Below are 8,931 nucleotides of genomic sequence, written 5' to 3'. Positions count from 1 at the left end.
GGAAAAAAAAAAAAAAAAAAGAATTAAAGCGCCTGAATTTTTCCAAGGCTCCACTGGCAGAATTAATAGCGCGACGTTCAGTCAAACAGAAACGTTTAATATGGTGGCGCGGCAAGTTCGGTTTCGGTTCCGTGAATTTTCGGTTGGCCGATTCCTCGGGCGTTTCTATTCTCCATCAGCCACGAAACGGCTGCTTTCTAGGCAGCAGCCAGCCACGACCTCACGATGCACGCCACATCCATCAAGTCGGATGAAACCGCCGCGCCGTTCTCTCACCGTATAGGTGACGTAAGTTCCAAGTCTGGAATGGGACTCCGTGCTAGACGAAACACCTTGCCTAGGAATTACGCGAGCCGAGGGAAGCCGTGTACACACGGATATCCAAATGCATCTCAATGTGTTCAAACGACAACAACGAACAAATGGCGCATCTGTCTGTCGGTGCAGCATAATTGAGCTCGTCTATAATTTTTGAGGTGAGAAACAGACGTGAACAGTATTTTAATTTTCGTTATATTTCGGTTATTCCAGGTATACTGATATGTACGTGAAGAAAATTCATATCAAATTACATGTATGGGTTTTTGAAGAAAAATATAGAATAATTATCTTTTTGTGGCCTTGTTTCTTAGTGAAATAAAGAATTGTTAGAATTATGCAGTTTTATATATATATACTTATTCGATTATATTTCAAGAAGAATTTTCAAGAATTTTCAAGAATGTTAATCAATTATTTATGAATGAAGATACTTTGGAAAAAATAGAGAATATTGAAGATTTTGATTTTTAAGAAATGTCTATAATTTCTAAGATATTTATATTGCTACTTTTTGGACTTTTGTAAGGATAATATTTAAATCCTTCGATTCCACAATGAATGATTCTACATCTATGGTGAAGATTTTGATAGTTTTACAGGCTAGTCCAATCGTATGTCCAGACGCACATTTCTTATCTTTTTTTCTTCTTCTCGTTCTTCTCGAACTATTTCCTCTCAATTTCTTATAGACGTCGAATGTCGATCGGATCGAAGTCATGATTTTCTCATTGGTCGAACGACTGCATCAATTGATCTGTCAGATAGCTTTGATAGCTTCTTTCTTCGATCAATATTCGAGCATATCTATTTTCTCTATTTTATACAATTTTTCTTTTTCTTGAAGAACTTTCCAATTCTATTAAATTCTTTCTCTTATATCGTCACGAGTGCAAAATCATAAAATTTTTAAAAAGTACTTATCGCTAATTATTTTATTCTAATAAATTATACGATAATTTTGAATATTTATTGGAATTTTGGAGTTTATACAATTTCATATATTGTCTTTCGAATTATTTAAACAGGTATTTATGTGGAGAGATAGTTTTTAAAATAGCTCGACAAATCTCACTTTATGGTTCATGTAATATGTTAGGATGTTCGCCTGTGAAATTTCACGCTTCTTGTTCCATCGGGCTAATATACTTCCGTTTTTTCCCTCATTAGTGTTCGTGAAAACGAGAATTTTAGAGAGGCTTCTCTAGAAATTGCTACTTTAATTCGTAAAAATAACTAATAAAAATGAATCATTAATCTTAGAAATATTATATATTAATTTTGAAAAAATTAAAATTTATTCCTACACAATTATATAATACTTACAAATCTATTATTCAAAATTATTTTTACAGGAAAAGAAACGTTATTAGAAATAAATTACTAAACAAAAATATATAAAATTAATAAAAATATAATAATTTTCAAGCGATTCGCGATACTTGAAATAATTTTAAAAATTATAAATAGAAAAAAAGAATTTCGCTTCTATATTTAATTCCTCGAAAGTGTAACGTAGCAAGTGTTAACAAATTCCACGATTTCGAGTAAAAAACGAGCAATTAATACAAACTTAAATAAAGTATTTAAATAATACACTTTTACAACCGATGTGTACACATAATTCGACAAATACGTCACATCCACAATTTTCAAATAATGATAAATTTGATGAGATACGTTAAAAAAATAAACGAAACATTTCTGCAATGATACACATAACTCGACAAATTTGAACGCATTTCACAATTTTCAAGTAAACAATTAATATAAATATAAATAAAGCGCAGTGGAAAAACAGGAAACGGTGTATTTTACCGTGATATGATTGTTTTTTTCACTTGTTTCTGGTTTTCCAAACACAGCTCGTTATAACTGAGAGAGAGATTAGTCTACTGGAGCTCGTTGCAATATTAACGCAGAGCGGCCATAAAGTATTCATACGTCTCCGCGTAAATTTCAGCCGCGGCCGGACTGGCTCATCGTCCCTTGAAACACTGGCCAAATACCGGCACTAATTAATCACTCTCAGACAAATTGCCGAACCCCGGCGTTTTGCTTGTAACACCGGAAGTCTGGGACTGTGGGGCGTGTCTGGTTCTGGTTCTTGTTGGCCCCTTCCTCGTGTAGTATCTTGTCTGGATCAGCCCGAGAACGATTTCTCGAGGAACCGGCTACGTGGAAGAAAATCATGGAACACCGGCGATGAAAGGTGGCCAACGTGGAAAACTGGAGAGACCGAGGAAAAAGAGGAAAAAAGAGGGAATTTATGTGCGAGAGGATCGATATGACGATATGAAAAATAAATTAGTTTTTAATATTAATAATAGATTTAGATCGAGGAGAAATTTGAAATTTATACAAAAATTTTATCCTTTAATGATAGTCTCATCTATCCGTTTTGAAAAAAGTTTTATCATTTTCTCTATGTCGTTTCTCCTAGGATAAATAAATTAAAACGTTTTCTAAAGTTCGTGCAAATTTTTTAGAATTGTGAAAAATGAAACGAGATTTAAAATATATTTGATGAAAAAAACATTGGATAAAATATTTTAATTAAGAAGAATGATGTTTTTCTTTTTGAACAAAAATATTGAATTATTAGATAATAAAAATTTTACTTGTATCCATGATTGAAATGATAAAATTATAAGTTTATAAGAAATATTGATATATCTTCTTATGGTAATTTATGATATCAAACTTAGTGGGCAAAAAAAGAAGGAATATTTTTGAAAAGTTGCCCATATCGGCAACACGAGAAGCTGTGAAAACAGTGGATTAAGAAGCGTCGAGATTAGAACTCTCTGTTGATGTTATTAACAGCTTCGTTCATTCAAAATGTTATGTTGTTGCCAAAGAAGCTTCATTTAATCCGATTTATTACAAACTCTATATATATATATGGATATGATGAAACAAACGATCTTCCAAAAGTACACGCAAGAATTTCTATAAACTTTACCAATCAATTTATGATTTAAATCGAAATAATAATAATAATGATAATAATGATAATAAAAAAATCGAGTGTCGAACATTTCCGTAGAATTTTTCTTTCGACTTTTCGTTCGATAAAACTAAAGGACCAATCGAAAAAGTCACCATCAAAGAAATTTTGGAGTGACTAACGTACGTTGAAAATACCTTGAAGATAACGCGCAAGAAGGCGTTTCTTCAGTATATATATTTTGCGAGGAGTGTAACGAGACGTCGTAACTCGTGTCGCCTCCACAAACTTCAGACACTATTGTGAGAGAGGGAAATTTAAGGGCGAAGGTTAAACGAATGTGGCCGTTTCCGTTAGACAGTCGAAATGGAGAGCAGTGAGAAACGTGCGCAAAATAAAACTGCACTAACTTGAAGAAAATCGTAGCGGAAATCAAACGTAACGTGGTAAAACGATATTCGAAATATTATATTATTTAAAATCGAGGGATTGCAATGGAGGGATGTATAGTTGCTTTTTGTACATCTTACGAAAAGTTTATTTATTTTTATTAAAACAGATTCTTAATTAGATTGAGTAAATAGTAAAAGATCGAAATTTTATAAATTTCAAATTCATCTTTTCTTAATCACGTGCAAGCCTGCGAATATTTAATCTTTTTCATAGTTTAATTAATTTCTACAACTAATTAATTATTTCTTCGATATTAAAAATTCAACGGGATATTTTTTTTAAGAAATAATATTAGACGCTGAAATATGAATTAAACGGAGGCGAAATTTCACCGGGAGAAACCATTCAAGCGGTATCAACAGAAAGAAACTAATCATTAAGAGCGTCAGAAGGAGCAATGGGGGAAAGAGGAAGCAAAAACGAAAGAATCAATGTGGCATTGTTCGCCGGCGTAATGTGCTATGAAAAGAAGAAAGGAACTAGGGGAAGAATGGGAGTAAAAATGTAGGAGAGATGGTGATATACAGGAGCAATGTTACGCGCGATTAACTTCCTCTAAGAGACAACCGTGCCACCAACGACCTCCACCAAACAATGTCAACCATGATGAAGGAAGAAAATGAAGAAGCAACATCACGAGGAATTTTTAATCCGGTAGTAAATTTACTAATTCACGATTATCAAGTTTATTATTCATTTGTCATTTATGTATTTTTCAATCCAAAAATTTTTTATATGATTCATCTTTCGATTTCAATAATTCTGGAGTGATAATAAAATAAGTTTAAAGTTCAAATTTATATTTCGAGAAAATTATTAAAATCAGAAGTTGAATAGTAATAAAAAAATTTTTTTACAAGTAGTTAGATTTTCGTTCGTTGCATTATTCTTTATTAAACCATACAAATTTCACGGAGTCTATGCTTGTTCCACTAATATTGAGAATGCAAAGAAACGAGCCACTTGCGTAAAAGGATCTTCACATATAAAATTATGATATGCATATTTAATAGCCATAAATAAACCCAAAATGTGTTACACGAAAGGAATAAAACGTACTAAGTATTCCATTCAGCGATACTAAAAGATCCACCATTATTTTTGAAGGAAACTGTCTTGTAACGTATCTCTTGGGACGTCGTCTACCATTTTCTTGAAAGGCTACAAATATTGATAACACGTATGATCCATACGAAATGAATGCTACAAAACATGCTCACGAAAAGAAATATCGTTCAACGTTCATATCACGATGAATATAAAGGGATGTTAACGTCGCCTGAAAAATCGAACGTTCCTGAATTCGTTTCTTTCACATCGTCTTTCACATAGAACTCACAAACCTCGACGTACGTTTTTCCACTAACGTTTTCAGCGGTAATTTACTAGGAAAAATTACTCGGACGATTCCTCTGGTCGATTCATAGTTTTTTTCCATGTAAAAGGAAAAAAAAAAAAAAAGAAAGAAAGAAAAAAGAGAAAGGGTGAGAGAGGTTAGGAAGGAGGCGACTGATAAGCTCAAATGGATCCCACTTTATCATGGTGAGAGAGTAGGGGTCAGAGTTACTCAGGAGGTTTATCTAGGTAGTACAAGGGCTTACGATGTCACGCGATCCAATTTGACAGTATAAGTGACAGGATAGAGCATTTACTCGAGATCAAATAAGCCTATGTAAGTGCATCCATACATGCATATATAGCCTCATATTAGCGCTCGATTAACACACTCTGCCTTTAGATGGAATGACATTTGGAAACAAGAAACCTGATGTAATGCGTATTAACTTCGTATGGTGAAACAATCACTATGCAACGTATTAATCATGATTATTTACATATATTTCTCTATTTGTAAGTATATAATATAATACTCCTTTTAGTTAATAGACGATAACGAAACATTATCAGAGAAGTGATAATTGATTAGAATGTCTGTACAAAATGATGTAAGATATATAGTAAAAATTTAAGAATTTGTAAGAATTATATATGGAAAAATTATAGGAATTAATGATGCATTAACTGTTAGAAAACTACTAAAAAAGTATTCAGTGAAGAAGTAAAATCGAATTTTCATTAAAAATGAAACGAATACCGTATAATAATATAAATTATAATAATGATAATACTAAATAGTAAGATAAAAATTTAAGTTTATCTTGTTTTATTCAATACTTATAGACAGGAGAGTATATTTTACTTTTCTTGACATATAAATATACCATTAGTTTATCTTTCCACGAAACCATAGCTGCGAATTTCATTTTGAACTTCTAAGTCAAATGTTTGTAAAGCCTTGCCACAAAAAACAGGGCTTCCAGATTTATCTCGAACTTCGAAAATCAAATATTTATACGATCGTCCGTAAAAATAGGATTTCAACTTACTTTTCAGTTTCTATTTAGCTTTTATTTGTTCTACAATTATTTAGGTTCTATTGTACTTTTACATGATATTTTTGTTTCGTGAAAAGATTATGCACTCCAATAGTTCAAAATTTTGTATATCATGTAAAGTTTTTATCGAAGAAAAAAAAAATAAAAAATGAAAATATAAAATCATCGTTGAAAGTTTTTATCAAAGTTAAATTAAATTAAATTCACTGGAAGGTTGTAGGTTAGTTGTTTCTGTATCTCTATTATTACTGACATTGTCTCATTTTCAGCAAGAAAAACGAGGAACACTGGCAACCTCACAAAAGGGTATGATGAGAACTAATGATAATAGTATCCTCGAAAAAGAGAGTTAAAATACCAAGATCAAAAAACAACTGTGAAGAAAATGAAGATTTATATATTTAAATAATTTAAACAAATTTTTCTTTTATTTGACATTTATATTTAGATAAGTATTTATTGAAATATTAAGTATGTCAGTTTTCGATTCGAAAGTACACTTTTTTTTTTTTCATACATTTGAAAATAAGAATGTGCTATCTTCTGGTCATAAAAGATTGTAGTGAGGATTGCCTGTTATAAAATTCTTTTACCAACTATTCAATCATTGGAATTGAAATTGGAGATAGTTTTGACAGATCGATCAGGAACAATTAACGAGTCAGCATCGTTAAAGAAACATGGTGCCAACAAAGCTTTTCAAATATTGCGAAATTGGTCGATATCTCTACCTGTTGCATCGTTTTAGTCGCTTACAATACCTGACTGTGACATCTGTGACGTTTCTTTTATACGTTTATTTTTCCGTAAAACTTGACGAGTATCTTTTCTTAAGAATAATGTATTCTTTTATTAAAAATAAAATAATCGATGTGTTACAATTTTAGCAATAGCTACAAACATTCGATTTTTCGAATTCTTTGAATCAAAAACTCTTTTTTCGGAGGAAAAGAAAATTGACGATTGCTCTTCTTTAATCGAAAGAAAAAGAAAAAAGAAAGAAACGAAGAAAAAGAGAGATCTCTCAATCTGAATTTCGCAAATGAATGCATCGAATGCATACGATGCATTAAGTCCCAACCGCAACGAATGCATTGTAAAGAGAGAGGGGATGAAGGGTCGAGAGTGCTCTCGTTTGGAGTTTCCTCCTTTTATCGGAAACGTTCGCGGTATCCGAGTGAAATGGGTTTTAGCCAAGTGCTACTATAAATTCTATTTGTTCCAGTGAAAACAGTAATACATCATGGCTTCTTACGGCAATTATGTCTGCGTCTGATTAACCATGTACGATTATGCAAAAGCTTCAAACAAGTATATATATTTCTGGAACAAAGATCATTGCACAACGATTTTGATATATCTCGTTAATAAAATGAGGAAACTCGAGCAGAATTTATTAGAAAAGCAAACGTTTTCAGAGTTTATTTTACAAATTGGAAGATCTCAATTTACTTTATACTTTTATAGTCAAATTAATTCAAGTTTTATACGATAGCAGCAATAGCAGATAATTTAGAAAGTTATGTCGTTTTGAAAAGGAAGGTAAAATATTTTAAATATAATTAAAGATTCTACGTAAACAAGATTTATTTTTCTTGGCGAAAATACAATTATCTACTTTTTTTTTTTATTAATTCTCCGGCAATGGCAGATAGCAAACACGATCTTTAAAAAATTTCGATCCAACTAGAGTCGTCTACTATTTTATACGATACGAATAATTTTTTGGTTGGCTTTCCATTTCTCCGAATTTTTCCCCGATAAGAACGTATTCTGCCGTTGACATATTTGATGTACGAGGGTAAGGCATTCACCAGGATAACCGGAAAAAATTGTTGCAACGTATTCTTCGGACCATATTACTTCCGGCAGTTTATAAAAAAAAAAAAAGGAAAAAAAGAGTAACCGAAAGTACATTTTAAAGCGGAAAATGATAACAGGATATAAATTTCACCTTTGGCCTCGCCATTTCGCAAATCAAAATAATCATTCACGTAATTTATATCTTCGTAAATCATTGTGATTAAATCACACCGTACAATTTATATATTTATAATATTATAATTATAATATATAATTATAATTATAATATTTATATATTTATATAATATCGTAATCTATAATATGATACTGTTAGAATAGAGATATATAATCCATTTTTATCGATCTTTATCTATTCTTCGCGAAAAGTTTGCATATAAGTGAGCAATAATGCAACACAATCTCACTGTTCTAAATGAATCGATATCTGTTCCCGCAGATTTCCCATTTATTCTGTACTTAATTGCAACTCGAATCCTCCATGTACAACAATATACAGTGCTTCACTTAATTGATCAATTAATTACGCCCATTAGTTTCATGTACACACATCCTTGCGATTATTATTATCGGCGATATAATTATTTTAAATGCCAAATAAATGGCGGATACGATCAATCTCGTATCTTTCCTCCTCGTTTCCAAAAATCCACATGTCTTCGAAAATTCACGAAAAAGGGATCACGAATCATTCCACACGTTGAACACGATCGTTCTCACCGGATATTACCAACAACGCGTCGACGTTTATCTGTTTCCAAGCTACGATTCTCTCTGAACCGAAAAAAGGAAAGAGAGAGAAAAAAAAATCGAGAGAGAGAGAAAAAAACAAAACAAAAATACGAGAGATGGATAATAAAAATCCCGCTATCTGGAGAGAACGATGCACTCGAGCACGAATGCTGCTCATCTCTCCACCACCGATCCCGATTTTGCCGAAATTTACGATATGGCCGTGGGCATCGCGCATAAAACCAACTTTAAAACGGTTCG

The 8,931-nt window shown here is 32.0% G+C and overlaps 1 protein-coding gene and 2 long non-coding RNA genes across 14 annotated transcripts in view; 2 read left to right on the top strand and 1 right to left on the bottom strand.

Annotated features, from left to right (window-relative positions):
* LOC102672047 (disks large homolog 4) overlaps positions 1-8,931 on the bottom strand; it is a 281,358-nt gene that overhangs the window by 240,481 nt on the left and 31,946 nt on the right. The gene's annotated exons all lie outside the window — the stretch shown is intronic.
* Positions 4,501-8,018, top strand: LOC116186740. Its single transcript, XR_004151743.1, has 2 exons — positions 4,501-5,393; positions 5,460-8,018. It is a non-coding gene; the product is annotated as an uncharacterized LOC116186740 (long non-coding RNA).
* The window catches only part of LOC116186739, a 16,585-nt gene continuing 15,883 nt past the window's right edge, over positions 8,230-8,931 (top strand). Inside the window, exon 1 of the long non-coding RNA XR_004151742.1 lies at positions 8,230-8,926. This is a non-coding gene — a long non-coding RNA (uncharacterized LOC116186739). The remainder of the gene's footprint in view (positions 8,927-8,931) is intronic.

Source organism: Apis dorsata, unplaced genomic scaffold (genome assembly GCF_000469605.1).
Source record: "Apis dorsata unplaced genomic scaffold, Apis dorsata 1.3 scaffold_50, whole genome shotgun sequence".
NCBI classification, from domain to species: domain Eukaryota; kingdom Metazoa; phylum Arthropoda; class Insecta; order Hymenoptera; family Apidae; genus Apis; species Apis dorsata.
Note: the sequence above shows the minus strand (reverse complement) of the source record. Positions and strands in the feature narration are given on the sequence as shown.